The following is a 24,532-nucleotide window of genomic DNA, read 5'->3' on the forward strand; positions in this document are numbered from 1 at the left end:
AGAATGGTTGCACTAGTTCATGACTCCTCCATCAGTGAATTAGGATGCCTATCTTTCTATAGCTCTCCCAACACTGAATTTTCTTGTATCTCCTGATCTCCTACTGTGATGAATGTGAGGTAATTCCTCAGAGTTATTTTAATTTCCTTGTCTCTAATGATTAGTGACTTTGAATAATTTTCAAATGGTTACCATTAATTTCTACTTCTCTTGAAAACTTCATATTCTTTAACCAGTTGTCTATTTGGGAAATAACATTTACTTTCAAAGCAACCTGGTATACTATACAAAGCCTTACAAAGTCCATGTTAAGCAAATATTTGTTGAATTAATTAATAAATGAATATGGCAATTTAAAACTAATTTATGTTCAAAGGTATGTGAATTTTTTTGGTCAGCTTTGAACTGGCCTGGGGAAAGGCTGTCTGGGCTCAATTTATTTGGCAAATACACAAGGCCAATTCAACAAACATTGAAACTGTCCTGACCAAACTAGCCTGGTCACCATATCCAAATGTCATCATTCCTGCCACACCTGATTTATATTTCTCCAAGTACTACACAACAGTACTTGGCAACAAATTGACAATGGAGAGCAGGGTGTGAGAGATTGTAAGGAGTCAAGGATATGTTGTTCACCAGGACAAACCCCAAAATATGAAACAGTTTCAGAAAGAAATTTATTAGGTTTTTTGGTAGAGGAAAGTGAGCTGGAGAGGAGGTATGGCTCCCTCTTCCCAGGTTCTGGAAGGTTTGCATTATAGAGGATTTTGACAAGAGATTTCATCTCAAATAGCAAAATTTCACTAATCATGGCTTAGGAGTAGGCTATTATTATTTTTCTCATGTTTCAATAACAGTTGACAATAAGTATATATAAGCACAAATTGGCACATACAAGGCCTTATTGTGTTTATCCTTTCTAGTTTAAATACATCCTGGAGTAGAAATCATTAGGAATGAAGAAAAAATTATATTCTAGAATATCACATACAGTAAACACATGATAATTCACTCAAAACTCCCAGAAAAACAACAGCTACTGTAAGCCTCCAGACTAATAGATAACCCTGTTGCCTATTAACCCCTAAGGCAAAAAGGAAATCTTTAAAACTTATGTCTTTTCTTACTAAGCTGACTCAAAGATACAACTTCAATACATATTATTCATTACCAGGTACAATTTCATAATTTTCATAAGCAATGACAAAACCATCTATCAGATAAAACTCACTCTTTACTATAAGCAAACATGTAAATCCTTTGCAACTTCACAACCTGTTGTCAGAAACTTCTTTCAAGGAATTGATATGATCTTCTGACACTGCCCAAATAGAAAGTTCCAAGGAACCCACAGCTTAAAAGGTCTGTGGTCCTTCTGTTTCTTTTTCAATGGTAAGTTATTATCTATTTAAATGTAAAATATAACCAATTAAATACTTTACCATTTTAAATTTTGTGACCATATTCTTTATCTGCTCAATTAATAACCTAACAGCACCCAGATTCTAAGAGAAGTTAATTATCTAATGATACAGTTGTGTAACCTTCTGCATATCATTTTTCAAATTAACAGCATTTTTTGTACAATGGTTTCACAAAAATTAACAATACAAGAAAATATTAAAAGTCTAACAATAGCATAAATAAACAAATAGTATAAATAAATAATATGTATATTAAAAACATAACACCAAACTTTTTTTGGCCAAATAACATCAATTTTCCTGAATGCATTTCCGAATTCTCTTATATAAAAAAAAAATCACCATCTATCATTCTGGCCTTCTGTACCATTTACATCCCAAAACCAGTATAGATTAATCATACTTAATAAAAATAATAATAGCTAACATTATATAGTGCTTACCATGTCATAAGCACTATGCTAAGCTCTTTATAATTATTATGTTATTTGATACTTGGGAAGTAGGTGCTATTTTTATCCCATTTTACAGATGAAAAAACTGAGACAAACAGAAGTGAAGTGATTTGCTTTGGGCCACACAGCTAATAAGTATCTGAGACTGGATTTGAACTTTAGCTTTCCCGATCCATGAAGTTTCCAAGCATATCACCTTAATGCCAAATATCAAATGTATTTTGCATTAAATTTTTATTCTCCTAAAAGGAGAATACATCTCACTGTAAATGAGACCACATTATAATTTGGTTTGGGGACAAATTTCAACCAAATTAAATCTGGAATTACAATCACAAATGGTAATATTCAAAACCTCAATTTTCCCAATGGCTATTAGGTGCCCACACTTCAATTAAAGAGCCCATTGCTTTCAGTTAGCTCAGTTTCAAAGATTCATGGTGACATTCTCACATTTCCATCCTCCCTCCCTCCCTTTCTCTCTCTCTCTCTGCCAATGATGCTGTAAGGATTAAGAAATGCCCTTCTAATGGTCCTAATGTGAGACTGGAGGTCGGGAGAAAGGTTAAGGCCAGACATATAGATCTGAGTCATTTGCATGTAGATGATAATTGAATCCATAGGAGCTGATGAAATCATCAGGAAAAATAGTATATAGGGAGAAAATAGCCCTTGATGGAATTTCAGATTATACCTGCAGTTAGTGGGTATGACCTGGATGAAGATTCAGGAAAGGAGACAAAGGTGTGTTGAGACAGGTAGAACCAAGACAGCAATGTCACTCAAACTTAGACAGAAGAGAGTATTAAGAAAAAGATGGTAGGGGCAGGTAGGTGGCTTAATAGATATAACACCGCCCCTGGAGTCAGGAGGACTTGAATCCAAATCCGATCCTATCACTTAGCACTGACTGCCTCTGAAGAAGAAGGAGGAGGAGAAGGAGAAGAAATAGTAGCCAATAGACAGAGTGATTGAAGATTAACAAGAGAGTGGAGATGACAGAGGGACTGATCTGCTAGAGGAAATGGCTTAAAATGTGATCACTTGTGCATGTAAGAGATGTTTGCCTTGGCAAGAAGAGCTATCTCTTTCCATGAAGCAGGGATAAAGGAGAATACAGGGGGAGTCTGAGTGATGTAAAATGAGGAGGAGAAGAGGGAACTCACAGTGAATGGCTTCAATTTTTCCAGTGAAATGTGTGGCAAAGTTCTCAGCTGAAAGAATGGGAGAGGGAGAGGCAAGGGAGGTTTGAAGAGAGATGTAAAGGTTTAGAAGAACCAATATGGTGAGTAGGATAGTGAATCAATTATGGAGGTGTAAAGAGATCTCCTCGCCATAGTGAAGGCCCACTGGAATTATATCTTCATTTTCACTAACCCTATAACTGAAATAGCATTATTTAAAGACATGATTTTGAGTAGGGGTCCATAGATTTTTCAGGCTGCCAAAGGGGTCCATGACACCAAAAAAAGTCAAGAATCCCAGCTCTAGATGATGAGGTCTTCTGCCTGTTCCTGTTCCCAGGTTAGATTGTGCTGATAGCATCCATACCCACAATGTTACAAAGCCTATGGATGCATTGCTTCTCAAAAAAGATTGTCAAAGCAATCCACACAGTTAAAAACTGTGAATAAATTCTTATTCCCAGATTGTGATACAGATTAAATGGGAAGTCTATTAAATTAGGACATCTTCTATATAGCTATCTTGGACAGACACTGAAAATTGTCAATGAATAGGGCTCATAAATGAACAAGAGAGTGGGTTCAACTGCTTTTAGGAAACTGTAGCATGCTATTAATGATTCCAAGTTGTTCCTTGGGGTAAAGGAGATCATTGTATACCATGTGTACCATGACTTGAAGTCACATAGCATGCAACACAGGAAGGAAGGAAGGAAGGAAGGAAGGAAGGAAGGAAGGAAGGAAGAAAAGAAGGAAGGAAGAAAGGAAGGAAGGAAAGAAGGAAGGAAGGAAGGAAGGAAGGAAGGAAGGAAGGAAGGAAGGAAACATTTTTAAAATACTTATTAGCTATGTGCCAGGCACTGTGCTATGTTCTGGGGATACAAATAAAAGGAAAAAAAATAGTCCTGGACCTCAAGAAGCTTATGCTCTAATGAGGGAAGATAACTCACAAAAGGAAACTGCAAAGTGGAAAGAGAAAATGAAGGTACCCTGTTTGGAGAGTGGGGTGGTGCATGATTTTGATGTCTAGAAAGTCAGAAATGGAGCCAGGAAATCTTTTGTGGAGGTGAGAAATCCATGAGTGTGGTACATTGCATACATTTTCAGACTTTTGCAATGTATTGATCAGTTTTACTGATTTTTCTCTCTTTTTCCTCTTTTTGACTTTTAAAAATTTTCTTCTTTTTTATGTTGGATGCCTTACTTGGAGGGGAGGAATATTAAGGAAAATTTTGGTGGTATTAAAAAAGATCAATAAAAATTTATTTTAAAAAAATGATACCTCTAATCCATCTAACAGTTGATAAAAGGAAGTTTAGTTAGACATACCAGGAGAAGAATGTTCAGAGTAGGGATGGGTTGATCTTCAGGATAAACACTAATTCAACGGAGCATAGCTTCTCAGTCTTCTGCATGCTGCTGGTCTATGGCCAGAAGCATAAGATAAGGATCTCACCCTGATGGGTTCTGGCTGTTTTGTACCCAGCTGATAAGGAAGCTATTTCAGTGATCTAAGCTTTAGTCCCCAGAACCAATCAATTCTGAAGTTCAGTTTCAATTCCTTTTAAGGAAAAGCTGGCCTAACTTGCCTTGAAGGGAGTGAGCTGGATGAAGAATGAGGGAATGGAGGAACATTATTCCCAGCAGACAAGGAGTCCTGGTTCATTTTCTACTGCCTTACCCCCCCCCCCCCGAATCTTCCACCTTTCAGTTTCCTTTGATGTGTTACCTTCCTCCATTAGATTGTGAACACCCTGAGGGTAGAGACTGTCTTTCTTTTTCATATGTGTAAACTGAGCACTTAGCACAGTGCCTGGCATTTAATAAATGTTTGTTGACTGATATTAACTGATATAACTGACTGACATCTCTCATCTCTCACCTGTAATTCTATAGTTTTTCTTTTAATCTGTATTTCTAACTTTTCCATAAAATCTATTTATTTCTAGACAGATTTTTTCCTATTTAAATTTTCATTCTTCTTACTAGATTTCCAGGTTTTTAGCTGTTTTTGTAACTTTCTAGCTAGGTTTCTAATTTGGTTGCTAAATCTCCTTGTTTCTTGGCTGTGTTTTTATCTGCTTTTTCTATTCTTATCTTTCTAGCTAGATTCTAATTTTTTAACTATATATTGCCTGGTTACATAAATTCTAGCTACAAAAAGTCTAAGGTACTTTCTTAACTACCTATGATATTGGAAAAACAGTATGTGAAATAACAAATTTTTAAAAAAAACTTTAAAAATTAAAAAAAGTATCAAAAGTTGTGACCCCCATGCCTGGAACTCCCCCTCCTCATCTCTGCCTCCTGGATTCCTGAGCTTCCTTCAAGGTCCAGGTAAAATCATAGTCCTCCTTAATGTTATATAATCCCTTCCCTCTGTTGATTATCTCCAACTTAGCTTGTATATACCTTATCTGTACATAGTAGTTTGCATGTTGTCTCTCCCATTAAATTTTAAGCTCCTTGAGAGCAGAGAGTGGTTCTTTGTTTTGTTTTGTTTTGAATTTTTTGTCTTTCTTTCTTTCTTTGTGTCTCCAGTACTTAGCACAGTGCCTGGCACATAGTAACAAATATTTGTTGACTTAATAACAACACCCTTCAAAACAAGATGCAAAATTTCATTGATTATGGCCAGCTCTCAAAGACAAAGTTACAAGGCAGGCATTATCTCTATCAATAACAGGGGTACCCACATCCAACAGAAATCATAGATACTTGAAGCATGGCTGAATTGATGCTTTTAAAGCGAAAGCCTGGAAGATCAGTACATCAGTAGTAATCATCCTTTAATTTAAAGTTTTTGTAGCTTTGAGGTTTATTTCCATCTTGTTCACTGAATACCTAAATTTCGAGATAGAGTGAAAAATTTCTAAGTTATTTTTATATTTCTCTATTTCTATTAGCAGGTTTCTAGCTAGAAGTGGTGCAGTGGATAAGAGTGCTGGGTCTAGAGTCAGGAAGATTCATCCTCCTGAGTTCAAATCTGGACTCAGATACATAATAGCTGTGTAACTCTGGTCAAGTCACTTAACCCTGTTTGCTTCAGTTTCCTCATCTGTAAAATGATCTGGAGAAGGAAATGGCAAACTACTCTAGTATTTTTTTCAAGAAAACTCCAAATTGGGTCAAAAAGGGTTGGACATCACTGAAACAACTGAACAACAACAAAGATCTAGATTTCCAGCATTTAAACTATTTTTCTAGTTTTCTAACTTTCTAGCCAGATTACAGCTATTCCAGTGATTTGATTTATTTATCTCAGGTGTTTACTTCTTTCTAGCTAAAATCTCTAAAGTCTCTTCTTTCTCTAAACTCCATGATTCCAAATGCTATAAAGGCAAATGCATTGTTAGGTCTTCATTTCTGCATCTATTAAATGGGGGGAAGGGGTGGACTATGGGTTTCTAAGTTTCTTCTCAAGTGGAAGTCAGAGATCCTATAACTGACCAAATATCTTCAGGAGGTCTTACATCATTTCGATGCACCAAATATCTAAGTCTTTAGGGAGAAAAGGAGGAATTTGGCATTAGAACTTCCATTTTTGTCTTCCCAAGCTATTGTATCAATGTTTTTGGCTTTTGCTCTTTTCCAAGTAAAAGTCCATTTAATTCACAATTCACCAACTCTGAAAACAAAGCCAGGGCTGAGGCTGCTCAATATTCCCACCATATGCCCCTCAACTTTGGGAAATCCACTATTTTAATTCCCCAGAGACTATGGCATTCTATGACTTATATCCAGATAGCATGGGCTACTTTTTTAAATTGACCTTTGTTTTAGGAAACAAAGAAGTGGGGGCATAGTCACCACTATAGTTTCCCAAAGCAAGCCAGCCTGCTTTTTTCATGCTATACGATTCTGAGCCTACTTTGTTATCCATCCAAAGTGGAACTTCAAGATAAATGTATTTCGGAGATCAATTCCATGGGTTATCTATTCAGCTATCTATCCTAGTCTGTAAAATAGACATTCTCCATCCACTTGTTATTTCCCTGAATGATGGTTAGGTCATACTCTTTTGAGTAATTATGGATTTCATTTAGGAGACTCTAAAATGTCCTCAAATTTGATTCAATGACTACATCATAATACATAACAAAGAACATCTGAAAAACCTTATTATCTCTAGGAAATATCTCGTCTATTTGGACTTTGCTCTAGACCAGGGATAGAGAACCTGTGGCCACATGTGGCCCTCTAAGTCCTCAAGTGCAGCCCCTTGATTGTATCTAAACTTCATAAAACAGGGGATTTGTTCTATGAAGTTTGGATTCAGGACTTGAAGACCACATGTGGCCTCTAGGCCACAGGTTCCCCATCCCTGCTCGAGATACTGTCTACAACACTGAAAAACATCTATAGTAAACATTTATCTCCCTCATTTATTATTCATTTGGTACTAATAATCACTGGTTCATCAAGCAAATTTATCTCTCATTACATCTTACGAGAAATATTGTATCTAGCACATAGTAGGTGCTTTAAAAAAAAGTTTATTGGGGCAGGTAGGTGGCGCAGTGGATAGAACACTGGCCCTGAAGTCAGGAGGACCTGAGTTCAAATCCAGCCTCAGACCACACTTGACACTTACTACCTGTGTGATCCTGGGCAAGTCACTTAACCCCAATTGCCTAAAAAAAAGTTTATTGACAATTAACTGACATAAGCATGAGACACACCTTACTGGAGAAGAACTTTTAGGGTGGCATTTTGCTACTGAATCAAATGCTTTTTTTATAGACAGCAATCAATAAGCATAGTGGAATACTGTATTCTCTGGACTTTTTAATCAATATTATGACTACTTTTGTTTTTTGTTTATTTTTTAAGTTGACATTTTCTTTATTGAAAGCTGTAAGTAACAAGCAAAAATATACATTTGGCTGATGCTCATTGCTCTTTGCCTTCTCTGTCAGACTCTAACGCTGCTTCAGAGATAGTTGATCCATCTAATTCTTTAACTCGACTTAAGTTAGGTGCTCCATACTTACCACTAATTTCAGCTAACATCTTGTTGAAGCCATCCACTTCCATTGGAATTTCTGCTACATCCTCTTCTTCTTCCCCACTGTGCTCCTCCTGGGATGACTCTGGCTCCTCTAGCTCTTCCAAGAACAACTTTTCTCTTTCTTGCATTTCCATTTCAAGTTTTTGCTTCTCTAACTCTTCAAGTCTCTGCCTCTCTTTTTCTTGCATTTCCAGCTCTAGCTGCTGCTGTTGAAACAACAGCTCCTCTTCTTTCAGTTGTTTTGACATTTCCTCCTCCATCCTAGCTAATCCTTGCTCTCCCTGCAACTGAGGCAGTTCCATTTGCTGCATTTTTTCTGCAACCATATTTTTCTTATATTTGTAAAGCCAGAAGGCTAAGTACTCAATTGGGTCTACTGGTTGAAATTTGACCACATCTGCAAGGGCTTAACTCAGGCATTGGCCAAGGAACTTTTGAAGGTATCTGGACTCCATTTGTATCCAATAAAAACTGCACCAAGGCTGAGGTCAGTGTCTTCAACCCACAGTTACTCAGGCAGAGAAACATTATGACTCTTAAAATGCGATCTGCTATTTTAGGAGGCCTGCTTGGAGTGATTGATGCAGGACACATGCCATACCATTTGTGCCCTAGCAGAGGTGCTATAGCTGGCTTAATAGGTGTTCCTGGTGTGGTGGTACTTATCCTAGGACCTGATGGGGGGTATGGGATGGAGAACCCAATGATGGGGACTTGGGAGCTGCTGACTGAACATGTGGCAGAACACTACATCTTCCAACTCTTCAGGCTTGGAATGTACTCTGTCCTTATCTCCTTCTCTTGGAATTCCTCTATGTCTTCAAGTTGTAGCTCAAGTACCACCTTTTCCATGAAACATTTCCAGATCCCCTTAGCTTCCAGTGCCTGCTTCAACTACTTTGCATATAATTACTTTGTATCATATACATATATGCATATATAGAATATATACACACATATGTGTTAAATGTAAAAATGGGCATAGACGAGGATGGTGAAAAATATATTGAAAAACATGATTCAGGAGGGATAGAGACAGAGACAGAGAGAAAGAGAGAGACAGGGACAGAGATGCCAAAGGCCTATAGTGTCCTCAAAAGCTTCATGCATATATATATATATACACACACATACATATATATATGCATATATATACACATATAAATATATACATACATAATATTGTGTATATATGTACATGTGTGTATATATACAAGCTATTAAAACCTAAAATTGAGCTAAGGCTTTTGGGGATACCCTGTATTCCATGGTATACATATACCAAGTGAGTATGTACATGCATGTGTGTATGTGTATTCTGTATATACATATATTTATATCCGTTATATCCCCCAATTCTAAGATCCTGTGATTCTATAAACTAGTCTTGATTTTGGCTGCCATGTCTCTATTTGATAAGAAGAGCAAGTGCTTGCTGATTAAAGCATTTTCTAGGAATTTTTTACCTTGTGGTGACTGATTTACACCAATTAAACTTCCTTAAGAAATGGTGATTGTCTGTGTCAACATCTGTTATTTTATCCATTTCCTATTTGCAATATCAATAGCTTGTTTAAATAGGTCAGATTGGAGGTACCCATATACACACATACATATACATGTTATATAGTTGCATGTTTGTTCATATACATATATGTATGTATATACATACAATACAAATATATGTGTATGGGTGTACATATATTATACATGTGTATATGTATGCATATATACAGGGTATCCCAAAAACCCTGAGCTCAGTTTTAAGTTTTAATAGCACACGTGCATAGATATACATATATACACATATACATTTGTGTGTGTGTGTACAAGCATGAAGCTTCTGAATAGTCTACAGGTCTTTGACCTGTCTTATTTTTCACTCATGAACCATTTTTTTAAACATATTTTTCACACCATCCTTGCCTATGCTCATTTTTACATTTCATACAAGTTTTAAAGTATATATTGATTTAATTTAACCTCTTCATGGATAAAATGGGGATAGTAAAGCCTTCTCCAGCACATTCACTAGATGAAATGATGGTCACAAGGTGAACACACAGAAGGATTCTAAGTATCAACACTGATCAAACTTTTCTGGTCTTAGAACAATTTAAGAACACTTTTGTGCCTCTTAGAGAAATTAAAATTAAGTTAAAACCTTCTCAGCAGCCAATTAAATCAACAAACATTTATTAAGTACTTACTGTCGCTAAGACAGGTGGCTTGATGGTGTGATTAGAAAACTTGGCCCCAGTGTCAGGAAGGCTAGTTACAGATTGACACAGATTGCTTAACAGGCCACGAGCCTTTATTAAGCACTTACTACTTGTCAAGTATGTGATCAGTGCTGAAGATATTAAGAAAAGGAGAACAAAACAACAACCACCACAATCCCTGTTCTCAAGAAGCTTACGTTCCAATGGGAGAGAGAACATGCAAATAGCTTTATATGTACCAGATTAATGCTGTACAGTATAGATGGGGAAGTCATCTCAGAGGGAAGGCACGAAGAGTGAGGGGAACTAGGAAAGGTTTCTTGCAGAAGCTGGGATTTTATGTGAGTCTTGAAGGAAACCAGAAAAGACTGGAGGCAGAGATGAGGAGGGAAAGCATCTCTGGCATAGGAGACAGCCAGGGAAGAAGCATTACCTTGTGTGACCAAGGCCAATTCACTCCACTCTCAGTGATCCATGCAACTCCCTAACACTTTAAGTTACCCAACAGTTGCTTGTCTGCATTAGTAGTGGGAGTTTCCTCATGGGACATATCCTACACTGATGAAATCTCCGGTCTAGACTGAAAAATCAATTGCAAAGCACTATGCTAGGCACTGGACACAGAATGAAAGTCAAAAGAAGTAATTCTTTGAATGTACAATGGATGAATGAGAGAAGAAGTAATTTGCATCAGAGGGAAAAAAAGGTAGACATTTTTCTCTTACTTATCAATCTCTTCTACCAAAGTCTTATTCTGTTACCTCTATCATCATCTTACCATTTAGGTGACTGAATTTTTGAAGGTTCAGACAGTAGAATATGTGGTCTGGCAGATCCTATCAAGTTAGAAAACCTTCAAGTATTGGCTCAGTCATGGCTTATATTTCTACAAGGGCAAAATTAATTAAATACATCAATGTTCATCATGAAAAGGTTGATTTTCCCAGGTGATATGGGGGTAGGAAGACTTGCCACCACTGATGATTTTACAAGAATGTAGCAAAACTGTCATACCCCTTCTTTAGGGATATGGATTTCTCAAGGCTATATATAAGAAGGCAATTTCAGGTAAATAAAAGTAGATATAGAGTATAAGTTTGTCCATCTTAGGAGACAAAACATGGCAGCTATCCCTCAGTTCTGGATGCCAAGAATCACTCTGCCTGGTTACTCATAAAGTATATATATATATATACATATATATATGTATATATATAATTTATTTCTACTCTGTTTCTTTTAGGTTCTCAGAGCTGATAAAATCTATTTACACTGAGTGAAGTTTTAGAATATGCTGCCACAATAATCTAGGTGGCAGCAGGGTGGAAATGTTCAGGCAGGAAAGCAGTAGCTGCTGCCAATATTCCTCAATTACAAGAGCACTAATCTCTCCCTAGTCTTAGACGCCTACAGCCAGTAGATAAAAGCAGGGAGTCCTAGAAACTCAGGCCAGAGGTTGTTAAACTGACCCTTGTATTGTGGTTGCATACTAAATTGCCTTAGAAAGTAAAAGCAAGAGAACTAGGTAAGACCTCATGGCAGAGCAGTGTGGCTCTGGAGGTATTCCTGCATGGCTTTCCTGATGTGTCTGTTTTCGGGTTTCCTTGTGTTATACGTGTATCAGAGGAAGTTTATGAATCAGGCAGTACTTATGAGCTGCCTAGAGTCTTAGCACAGAGAACACAAGTCATTCTTTGTAAATTGTAAACTGAACTAAATCTCAAAAGTATTTAACAAGATTAAGAATGTTCCTCCCATTCCAACACAACTCCCATACAGTCTAAGTGAGGAAGTTACTTCTCTTTTTAACTGCCACTGACTTGTTTCTCTATTTATTCTTCTGGGTGCTAAGACAATTAAGGGATGTGTTCTGAAATTTATTCATAAATTAATAAGATGCATAATGTCTCTCAGTAATTAATTAACCAAGTTTACACTAGAGAGATCTCCTTTCCCATAATCCCTTTCTCCTCCCTCTGTGCCTTATACCCCTTATTTTATAGGCTTAAATAAACATCACTGTTAATAGTTATCTAGGAACTAGGTGATGCAGTAGATAGAACGCCAGGCCTGGAATCAAGAAGAGTTTTCTTCATAAGTTCCAATCTGACCTCAGACACTTACTAGCTGTATGACCCTGGGCAAGTCACTCAACTCTGTTTGCCTCAGTTTCCTCATCTATAAAATGAGCTAGAGAAGAAATGGCAAACCACTCCATTATCTTTGCCATGAAAACCCCAAATGGAGTCATAAAGAGTCAGACATAACTGACAATGACTAAATAACAAAATAAAAACCACTTTAAAAAATAAACTCAGTTTTCTCAAGGAGTGGATCTTCAGTGTTTCTTCAAGATAAGTCAATTCTCTCAGTTTCTTAGAAAAAGAGTTCATTTACTCCTTTCTCTCTATACCCCACAGTCTCTTTCCAACCTCACATTATCTTTCTCTGACAATTAAACTTCCATTCTCCTCCAGATTTTATTTCCTCTTAAGTATACAGCAACATTATCCCTCGTGTCTGTGGGAGGGGTTATTAAAACACCATCCATCATCCCATTGTAGAACTCAACCTGACCATGACCCGGTTCAGTATTAAAATAAATTGGTGGTAGGGAAGAGTTGAAGAAACATATTTTGTAATAAGAGCAAAAGGAGAACATATGTCTGAGTTTATCAATATATTACTTTCTCCTGTTTCACCAGGTTTTGACCTCAATGTGAAAATATACAAGTTCTGGCAGATGGGTGACTCTTGCTAAACCTGGCTCATCAATGATTTTCTAACGTGTTTATCAGTGTGTACTGGTTGAAAAGAAAGAGAAGGAGGAGAAGAAGAAGAAAGAAGAAGAAAAATCACCCTTGTGCCGCAGGTCTCTTCTCTTCCATCCATTTTACACAACCGTTGTCCCAAATGTGGACATTTTCATGTTAATTCACAACTCCACTCATAAAGTTAGTTTAGGCAAGAGGGAACGCTAAGCTCAGTCCTTTTTGAAGTTTGTGTTTTAGCACAGTAAGGGCTAGCCAGGGCAAGTGAGTTTCAAGGGTGATACGTCAGCATCTATAGTCAATAGCTTCATAGACTTGACTAATTTATCTCCTGAGCTAGAGATGGTGGGCGGGGGGGGGGGGGGGGGGGGGGGAATAAAATTGGGCAGAAGCAAAGATTATGCCTCGTGTTCATAAAAAATCCTACTATGTTGTTACTGAAATACTGATTGTCATGGAATAAAGGATAGAAAATGCCTGAGGAGAGATTTCTTTGTGGCACTGCAGCTAGAGGGAGTCTTCCAGTTTAGGAAAAGATCTCTTGGTCAGAGGTCATGGGAGGATAGCCAGACTTGGTCTACCTCAAAGGCCCCCGAAGACACAATGGTAGCTAGCCCTGCTGTTTCCACCACTTTGCTTATAGGGTACTTTGCAAGTCAGCCAGAACAACATCCAGCCCTTGTGGGTAGTCACAGAGCATGGAAACTACAGTACATAGGGGAAATAGAGAAGAAAAAAAAAACACAAAAACACCCCCAAAAAATCCCACAAGTGAAAACGATAGCTTTTATATGAGGACCAAATTAGAGCTGGAAGAGACTACTAACCTTGGGTCCATGAACTTGTTGTGGTGTTTTGTTCTGTTTTAAATATTTTGATAACTGTATTTTAAAATATTTTAAATAAATATTAAATAAAAGTTTTAAAAATATTTTGATAACTTTATTTTAGTACAATTAATTTCCTTTGTAATCTTATGTATTTTATTTTTTTGATCTAAAAATTCTATTCTGATGAGGGGTCCATAGGCTTCAACAGACCACCAAAGGGGCCCATGATGTAAAAAAGGCTCACAATGTTTGATCCAGTCCAGTCTTCTTATCTTACACATGAAGAAAATGAGGTCCAGAAATATTAAATAACTTGTCCAAGATCCCACAGAGGGTAAGTAGCAGAACTAGTATCTGAACCACAGTCCTTTGAATCAAAATTCAGCCTTCTTTGTATTGTACTGCTCTTAAAGGGTATACTCTGTGTGGATGAATGGATCAAGTTATAACAGAATTCTGCTGCAGGAAGTTGACTTTCAGGGCAGGAGGAGGTCAGCCATCTTTATTGTAGTAAGTATAGCAATGGAGATGTTATTCCACAATTTAATTCATATAGCCTGTCTTCCCTCTAGAATAGAAATTTTATATTGTGGAAGGGCTATGAATAGAGCAGTCCTGAAATTTGAGATAAAGTGGGGACCCTGACTGGAGGTGATAAAAGAGGGAAGAACCCTGGACCTGGAAAATTTCCACCAAGAAATGGTTTTGGCCTAAGTCGTGGGTGAATGGTCCAGCAGAGAGGAGGAAGTTAGCCTTTTTGGTTAGATGTCTGCCACCATTGGAATGACCTCCTTCTGATTGGGGGCAGATCTATAATGAGATCTGAAACTGAATTGATCCCATTTGAGTTGGCTTAGGAAGATTCTGAATATCACCTGGCAGCATAAAGTACTGACACTGAGGTCCTTTCTCGAGCTAAACTGCCAAGTATTCAAACTCTACTGCAAAGAGTGCAACTCTGAGGGGCTGGCCACATTGTTCTAATGGCAAATGTATACTTGCCTGAAAGACTATTTTATGGAGAACTCATGCAAGGCAAGCACTCATACGGTGGTCAGAAGAAGCAATGCCAGGACCCTCTCAAGGTCTCTCTGAAGAACTTTGGGATAGATTGCACAACATGAGAGACGCTGGCACAGGACCACTCACCATGGCATGCCCTCATCAGAGAAGGTACTATGCTCTATGAACAAAGCAGAATTGAAGTAGCTCAAAAGAAAGGTGAGATGCGCAGATTTAGAGAATCCACCCCGAATGTTCACATGGATTATTTGTGCCTTCTGAGCTTGTATTGGTCTGATCAACCACAGTGGGACACACTGTAACTTGACTTGAACACAGTGATGTCATTTTGGTCTTTTTCAAGAACAAAGGACAACAATCACCACCACTAATGTCATTCCCACTTAGGAAGAGTGACATTGGCAAGGTTGTAGCAAGCCTTTTGGGTTCTTGGCACAAGCATATACTTTGCATGGGGACATACATGAGAAGTCACAGACAACCATGAGGTCTCAGGTGGGGCACCTTTCGGCCTAGTTTTGGGATATTGTGGCAGGGCCAGAGCGATACCTAACAAGCATCACCAGGAGAGATAGACAAATATGAGCAGAAGTGCATGAGTCTATTCAAGGCCAACCATCCTTAAGTGCAAATGGCATGTCCACTTGGAGGATGGACACCTGGCCCTAAGAATCAATATCCTATATCCTCCCGCTGCCAGCGGATGAGTTCTACTGGCTTTGAATGGAGTCTATTGGCTGCAAAGTTCATAGTGTGCAGAAGAGCCTCTTTATAGCCTGTAGAAGAAGCAGCTGTAACAAGATGCTGGCGAGGGCTGGGAGGAGTGCAGAAAGCAGCTTTGTACTTGACCTTCCTTAGAAGGAATTTGAGAGTACAAAGAAGATGCTTAAGGCTCAATCATAGAGAGAACAGGGGTCAGGCACTGAGGAAGCAGCAGCTGTTTGATGGGAGGAGCGTGGGGCTGGCAAGGGCTTGGTGGTAGGAGACAAGTTCTGAATGAGTCTTTGTTTTCTGCTGGAGAGGAAATTGGTGTGGGCTTTTGTTGGCTCACAGTTCCTTGAGACTTTAATAAGCCTGAGCTAATTCCACCCAATTCAGGAAGAGGGCAGGTGCATTGGGTGTGGGTAGTCATTAGAGAAGAATTAGGTTGTCACCAAATCACAAAATTCTGAGAGCAGGAAAGACCCTCAGAGATCTGCCAGTGCAGCCCCCCTAATAACTCTGCCTGGTATAGCCTATGTATGATCTTGAGCAAATCATGGGATCATAGAATTTAGAGTTAGAATGAATGAACAATCAGTTATTGAATGAGTGCAGTGTGCCGGGCTCTATGCCAGGTGTTGGGGATGCAAATACAGAAGTGCATAACCTCTCTGCTCCAGGAGAATCTGATAGGGGGATATGATACATATAGGGGAGTGGGGCCCACTTCCCTCTTAGGGAAAGGAGTTTTGATCTGGGAAATGGCCTGGATTGTGAGTGCAGCCATAGGAAAGTTATAGGTAGATAGCACCTTAGATACAATGACTTCTAATATTTATGAATAAGGAAATAGAGGGCTAGAGAAGTAAAATTACTTGCCCAAAGCCATGCAGGAAGTAAACATCAGAGTCACGACTCAAACCTAAGTTTTTGGACCTGGTTACTCCTTTCACTGGACAATACTGTACCTAGGCTCCAATTTCCTTACCTGTAATCAAGAGAGTAGGAATCTGATTTCTAATAAGGTGTCTTATGGTTCTATGGTTTCAACATAGTGGAGGGATGGGACTGAGAGTGCAAAGTTAGGGACAGGAGAAGGGGCAGTACTCCTGACTCCCTTCTAGTTCAGGGCTCTTTTCACAAACTGATTCTACCTCTTTAGATCATCAACTTTTGTATTTTTAGAGGAAAAGTAATTGTTGATACAAATAGTAATAATAATAGCAATAACAACAGCTAATATATACAACACTTTTCATTTTATAAGGCATTTTACATATGTTAACTCATTTAATTATCATCATAACCCTGTGATGTAGGTGCTGTTATCCCCATTTTACAAATGAGGAAACTGAGGCCCAGAGATGGGCTTGCACTGGACCTATGATTTTTTTTTTTGGTATGAGAAACTTCTGATGAGGAATTCTTGCTGGGGAAAGAGAATAAGACAGTATAAAACACAGTGCTAATTGTGCTGTATAAATACTAATTAGTAGAGGAGTTTAGAGAAGGAGAGTTCATGGGGACCTGAGTTCTAATTCTGGCTCTGCTACTATGTGACCTTAGGCAAGTCACTTCCCCTCCACAGCCTTCATCTATAAAATGAGAAGGTGTAATAACATGTTTCTTCCAGCTCTGAGTACTACAGTGGACCACAGAGGTTGAGAAAAATATTCATTAAAGACATGAAACTTTGGGGCTCATCTAAATGGATAAGAGTTAGATAGGGAGAGAGGGGTAATACAAACACTGACATCCAATACCAACAGTAGTTTACTCATAACAAAGAAGTACAATTCTCCAAACAAAATAGGGGATAAATTAATGAACATAACAGCCCATGGACTCCAGAGAAAGTAAATAGTAAATAGATAGATAGATAGATAGATAGATAGATAGATAGATAGATAAATTAGTAAATAGAAAGTAAATTCTCACTTTTAAAAAAAGGAAAAGAAAAGTCAGAATTTTAAAATTCTCAAGCTTGGAAGCTTGGGAAGAAATAATTCCCAAGAGTTTCCTGTGATCAAACACCTGCAGGAAATCAGAGCAAACCATCCTGCCTCATGTTGCTAGGTAACCAAAGAATCACTATTTGTTGTCATGGGGATATCACTTTATCATCATTCACCTCCCTGATCAGATAAATACATCCAGAAGGAATGAATATGCGGGTTTGCGGCCCTGAATAACAAAACTCTGTGGCTCTGAACAGCCACCATACAAAGCGAAGGATTTAACTCAAATGGTCAAAAAAACATTTGTGATTCTTTTGGTTGGGATTCAGGCAGAAGGAAAGAAAAAGAGAGGTGATGGGCTGTGTCCCAGGATTAGTTACAAACAAACGGGAGAAATGGCTCTGCTCCCCATTCCTTTACCACAGACTTTTCAATGACTCATCAGTGTCCCCAAGAAGAGGGGTTCCCTAAAGATTACAGTAATTTATGAGGATTCATCATGGAAGAGGAGAAGTGCATTTCTCTACAGTAGGCCAGGTTTAATCCTGAAGGGGTCTCTATGTCAGTCAGAAATACCTGGAACCAGCTCAGGTGTTAAAGAATACAATTCAATTCAATAAAATAAGGGATTGTGGTTATTGCTGTTATTACTCATCTTGGAGGTGGGGGAAGGGGGAAGTTCCAAGACAAATAGTTCAAGGACAAGTTGTACTACTACTATTCTTCTGTTATATTTGATGTTCTGCAGACTATTTCACAAGTAGATAAAATGTTTAGTTTTGTAATTGAATAAAATTATTGGGATGTATGCTCTTTTTCTGTTAACTCACTGAAAATACCTTGCGACAACTCCAATAGCAAACAGTATGACAGAGAGAACATGTAACTTGTCCTGTTCCCATGTGGTTTTAATTTCTTCCACTAAATCTCTATATTTTGAGAGCTTTTCATTCTCTGTTGTCTGGAAATTATGAATATTTTATATAATAGCATCTCTTAAATTTTAACATGGAGCTTAGGTTTCCTTACAGTCTATATGTTGAATTTTCAAGAATATTTTTTGGGGTTACTATTTATAATACAGAAATTTGTCATCTGATAGTGTATAAAGGATAGAGAGCTGCCAGTGTATAATTCTAGCTACCTGATTATGCTTTTCTAGGTATCTAGGAGATGCTACATTTTATAGTTTGCTGTGATATTTTGCATTGTTCTTACTATTAATTGCATAATTTGTATCAGTCAATTAGACCAGCTCCTCAGGAATAACCTTCATGTAACTCTACTGCACTGTGGTATAGAAGAAAGAGGTGAAGGCTCTGCAGTTAGAGAGAGTGGGTTCAAATCCTACTGTGATGCTTGCTGTTATTGTTGTTGTTGTTTGTCCTTCATACTCAAAGAGGATCAATGACATGACAATGTTGGGGTCAAGGTACAGTGTGTTTGTGGATGATCAGTCCAATAGGAGCTTGGAAGGCTTTACCACAGCTAAGGCACAAATAGTCCATTTGAACACTTGGGATAGAGATGTCTCTAGATTTGCACATCTCATGTTTACTTTGTGTGGCTGTGATTCTGTTTTCCTTGTAGAGCATAGAGCCTTCTTTAATGTGGGCATGCCATGCTGGGCAGTCCTGTGCCTCCCGTGTCTCACAATCAATGCTAAAATTTTCAGAGTCACCTTGAGAGTGTCCTCGTACCATTTTTTCTGACTTCCATGTAAGCACTTGCCTTGTATGAGTTCTCTGTAAAATAATCTTTTAGGCAAACGTATGTTTGGTATTCAGACAATGTGGCCAACTCATCCTAGTTGTATCCTCTGCAGTGGACTTTGAAAGCTTACTATCCATGTGATATTTGACAAGTCCCTTCACCTCCACAGCCCTGAGTTTCTTCATCTGTTGTCTGAGGTCTATCCAGCTGTAGGTTTATGATCTAATCCTGAATTGTTATCATAAACCCCTTCATTTCTCAGCCCTTGGTGTGATGCTTCTTTGTCAACATGTTGGTTGAGTTCAGGTGCCTATCCCTCACGGAATACCTTTGGATTTCATTTATAATCTTAATTGATAGACTCCATCCAGAGATCAATTACTTTTAGTTACTTTTGAAAAATTCGAAAGCGTATATGTATTTCTTTTGCATTTGCTTCATAAAGTGGTTTGTTCTAAAAAGATTTTTGTACATTTTAATCTGTTTATCATGTGCTCTGAGAACATAATTAGTTCTCTTCCTCCTTTTTGAAGAGGAAGCATACATCTTTCTATAGCTGCCTTGAGGTAACAAGTCCCCATTTTATTAACATTGTATGGGTTTTTGCTTGTGCACCCTCTGGATCCATTTTATATAGTTTACTAAGTAAGAAGTGATAGCATTGCAGAGGTGTTAATTGCTCTAAATGTGATTTTTCGCATTAAGTTTGGACTTGAGGATGTCTATAAGCCTACCTCAGCAATCCCTTTGATAGCCTAATATTTGATTTACCAAGATCAGGATATTTCTTTATCCATTGGTTCAATATGACCTGTGGATTCATGTTCAAAATCTCCAGTCTCCAGTTCATCCTCAGTGCACATTAAAAATTTTACACTTATCAAGTCCAAATGACATTTTGATAGCATTAGAGAGAGTTTTCATAAAATAAAGTAGCTATTTAATATACTTTTCAGTAGAGTCATAGAACTTGATGTTATAAATGTACACGGTGATTGATACAACACTTTAGCACAACATCCTCTTCGGCTTGAAAGCTATTCTCAGTTCTGTTCAGGAGTAATGAAAATGTGTATATAGGTAGATAAAACCATAGTGTGTATAAGTTATCTCCCAGGAAAATGTCATGCATTATGTCAATTGTTCTTGAAATTATTGTGTTGGTGTCATGTTTTATTTTGGTTTGGTTTTTTGGTGGCATGTTTTAAATTAAAAAAAAAGTTTTCTGAATGAATATCAAAATACTTCAGCCTCTTCATTATATTCGGATCTATTTTATAGGACATACTAAGCCATGAGTGTGGAACTGAGTCAAAGGCTTTGAGATAATCAATGAAGGTACTAAAATGTCATGGCATATTCAAATGCTTTGTTTAAAAATCACCAAATTGATAATGAGTAGTTCTTTACACCACTTGATTTTTTGAGCATAGCTCTTTGACCAATATATGGTTTTCTTATGTTTATAAATTTTTTTGGAGCAAATACAAGTTATGAATGTTTTTATATAGAGCACAAATATACAACTGTGCAGGCTTGCATAAGAGAGATAACTGGTAAAGTATTTTCTAGTAATTTATGCACCACTGGGAAGAATTTTGAGCTATTTAGCTTAAATAAATCGCTACTAACTAGTTGTCTGACTTTGAATAAATGACTTCTCTGGGCCTCAATTTCCAGGCCTAAGAAGTGAAGGAATATATCAGATGATTTCTCAGATGCCTTTCAGTGCCATTCTTCTAAGCGTGAATACTGCTGGGCCATGTTAAGCATGGCCAACCATTAAGGATGGATCAATGTTAAGTATGGCAAGTGTTAGACCAACACAAATGGTAAGCATTTACAAGTCTCCTCCTTTATAGCTCTGTGTTTTATTCCCTTGATTACTGAATTCCTAATGAATCGGTCTATACTCATCAATTTAGTGAAAATAATTTTGTTCAGCCAATCAGCAAGCACTTAGTACCTACTATTTTCAGAGAGTATGCTAGACACTGGAAATGCAGTGATAAAAATTAAATAGTTCAGACAAATTCCAAGGTAATTTATTTTACTTTATTTTTTCATGCAGCCATACCATGGTAGGGGGAAGAGAAAGAGGCATTAGTGATTGAGAGAATTAGGAAAGACTTCTTGAGCCGAGTCTTGAAGACCAGAGATTCTCAGAAGGAGGGGCATGGTGGGGAGGGCTTCCCAGGCATGGAAGACAGCATATGCAGAGGCAGAGATATAGAAGATTGAAAGTTATTATGAAAAAACAAACAAACAAACAGCAAAAAATCTATTTTGGCTGGAGCATAGACTGTATAAAGAGAAATAATGTGTAATTAGACTAAAAATGTAAGTTAGGGCCAGGTTGTGAAGAACTTTGAATGACAGAGGAGTTTATATTGGATCCCAGAAGTGATTGGGCACCACTGGATTTCAAGTAGCACAGTGATGAGGTCAGACTTTATTCTCTTTAAAGTTATATTTCCTGGGGTATGTTTTCCCCTCTGTTTTATTTATTTATTTTTTAAGACCACCTCCAAGCTCACTTTCTAGTGTCTGGGGCCTATGATAGGAGCAATATCTGCAATGTAAGCTAGCCCATTATTTCCTTAAAAAGTGCCAAAGTCACCCTTGAGACTTAATTGTCTCAGGGACTAGAACCTGGCTATTACATGATGTCTGGCTTGCTGGTATTTGCATTGTCAGCATGTAGCACAGCATCTGACACATAGTAAGCACTTTAAGTGGTTTTTCATTCATTCAGTGAAACAACAGGTCCAAACCAAAGAGATATGTACTAGATAGCTTCCTGGTCACCGAAGTACAAAAAGGCATTGATAAGGACTCAGTAGCTCCTCCCTCAGGCTCTTGGCAGACAGACCAAGATGGCCAACACAGAAGAGGGAAGCTGTGCCCAGCTGAATCAGTGCTGTGTATTTTCTGCATAGCCAATCCTGGCTATGGCTGTCAACCTCTTTTTGGTAACTTTAGGTTGTTTATGAGAGTCTCATTTGGTTCCAATTCTGAACTGCAAGCACCAGAACTGCCTGAGTCAGGTCTGGCATAGAACAGCAAAGAACATAGCATGGAATATTCTATGGATGTCATGTTACCATTCAGCCAATCACTTTGGCTGAGTTACCAAGCACTGCAGGCAGAACTGAGCTGGGCTAGGTCCAGGGGATATGATGGCAAATGTTTAGCAACCAGCTCTCTGAAAATGTGTAACACACTTTTAAAAGTTTAATCTGCATGACTAATATTTTTCCCATCACTTTCTTAAGTCTAGACAATCAACAAAATGATAATTCAAACCCTGATTCATACCATTTGCTGATTTCTGAGATGTTAATGACGCTCATGCTAAAAATTTAACAATCAGCTCTCACAAGCCAGTTTGAGCTAGCTCAAAGCACAACCCTGACTGTAGACAACAAATTAACTCCTTTGGTGCCAAGCTCATGTCTAGAACAAACGATTTCCCTGGATGAATCAAGAGGTCCCTGCATAGCCATAAAAAGATTTTCTATTCAGGACATTGAAAAGCAAATTGCCAATTAGCCTGGGCTCACTCAGCCTTTTCAGTTGGGAGCTCTTACCATGTGCTAAGCCTCAAGTCTTTCAGCAACTACATTGAGCCATCTGGTCTCTTGGTGTCAACATTTTTAAGAGACTTCCCTGACCAGATGGGCCCTATTATCATGTCACTTGGGATCCCTCTTTCAGCTTCAGCTCTCGCTGCTCTCTGTCAACAGCAAGCACTTGTTGCTGTTGACAACAAGGAAAACTCCCTGAGGCTCTTGGATGCACATGCTGAGTAGGGAGTAAATAAACCCACATGTGGTAAGTGAAAGCTCCGGGCACCGTGGAATCGATGTGGGAGAATTCATTGAGAAGGAAGGTATAGGTGCACAGCGGAGAAAGAACAACTCCATAGATGGCGCACCTGCAATAGCATTCTCATCATTTGCTTCCCCTTGTTGGAGCCAGGCTGAGACCAGCACCAAGGATGCCTCTAATACTGATCAGTTTGGCTGCCTTTTTTAAGAGAGGCCATGATGAATCAGAGAACCCTGTGCCATTTCAGTACCTGGACACTTATACAAGACCATGTGAAACAGGGAATTCTTCTTCATTGTCTGGTATCATCCTTTGGTCAGTCATTTGGAATTGATGCAAGGAAGATGTGTCCTATCTTATGTCCTCAGGAGATAAGCCCTTATATTGGAGTGCCGGTGTTTTGAGTTGGGAAAGGAGTGTGTTAAGTTGTCTCCTCAAGCACTAGGTTAGGAGTCAGAAAACCTTAGTTCTATTCCCAGATTGCCATTGACTCCATCAAGTGATTTCTCTTTCCAGGGCCTCAATTTTCCTGTCTAAAAATAAGGAGGTTGGACTAGATGATCTCTAATGGTCCTTCCAATTTTAGCATTTTATTCCTTTGTAGTGCCACAGCTGGAAAGTTGATTCCTGAAGGGCTGGTTGGAGCTGTCCCCTCAGGCTTGTCATTGACTGTGACTGGCTTCCTTAGAAATTAGGCACCTGAAGGAGGGTTACATATTGTGCATTGGAGGTGATCTTGACATCGTGGTTTGGCCTCCACTTTGGGATATTTTGGCTCTGAGAATCCCCAGGGCTCCTGGGGCACCCTACAACCCGTTGTCAGGTTGCCTCAAAACTTTGTATTTACTCATTGTCACCCTGCCCACGTTCCTGTTCTTTTGGGAAAGGGGAGGAGGTCTTAGAGTACTTGTTTCCATGAGAACCAGACACAGAAAAAGTAAGAGCAAATCAAAAGGAGAAAGAAAAACGATAAAACAACAACTGTGAGTCTTAAGGTGATACTAGTCCAGAGCCTAGAGATCTGGGTAATTTACTTCGGACAGTTCAAAGGCCAACAACCAGGAAAGGAGTGTCCTGGGCCTGACCTAACACAATATGGTGTGAGAAGAACGAGAAGTTTCATAGCACCCAAAGATTTTTCTCAGTAACCTAGCACATTCCAAGAGTCGTTCTTTTTTGTTCAAGGCAATGTCTCTAGAATGTAATACTTGAAAGAATAACATTAGCACCTACTAACACCTAATATGTATTCACCTTTAAAAAATAGCTAATTGTGAATGTAAAAAATACAGATCGGGATGCTGAAAGACTAGCATACAGGACCAGAGATATAGTGTCTAGAAACTAGAGAAGTAGACAAACAGAAAAAATGGAGGAGGAAAAATCCTCACATTTTTCCAATTTT

General features: G+C 38.3%; 1 pseudogene; it reads right to left on the reverse strand.

Annotated features, from left to right (window-relative positions):
* Positions 1–7,959: 7,959 nt before the first annotated feature.
* LOC114034596 lies at positions 7,960–8,544 on the reverse strand (annotated as a pseudogene).
* Positions 8,545–24,532: the final 15,988 nt, after the last annotated feature.

This window comes from Vombatus ursinus, unplaced genomic scaffold (assembly GCF_900497805.2).
Source record: "Vombatus ursinus unplaced genomic scaffold, bare-nosed wombat genome assembly UNPS02009062.1, whole genome shotgun sequence".
Classification (NCBI taxonomy): domain Eukaryota; kingdom Metazoa; phylum Chordata; class Mammalia; order Diprotodontia; family Vombatidae; genus Vombatus; species Vombatus ursinus.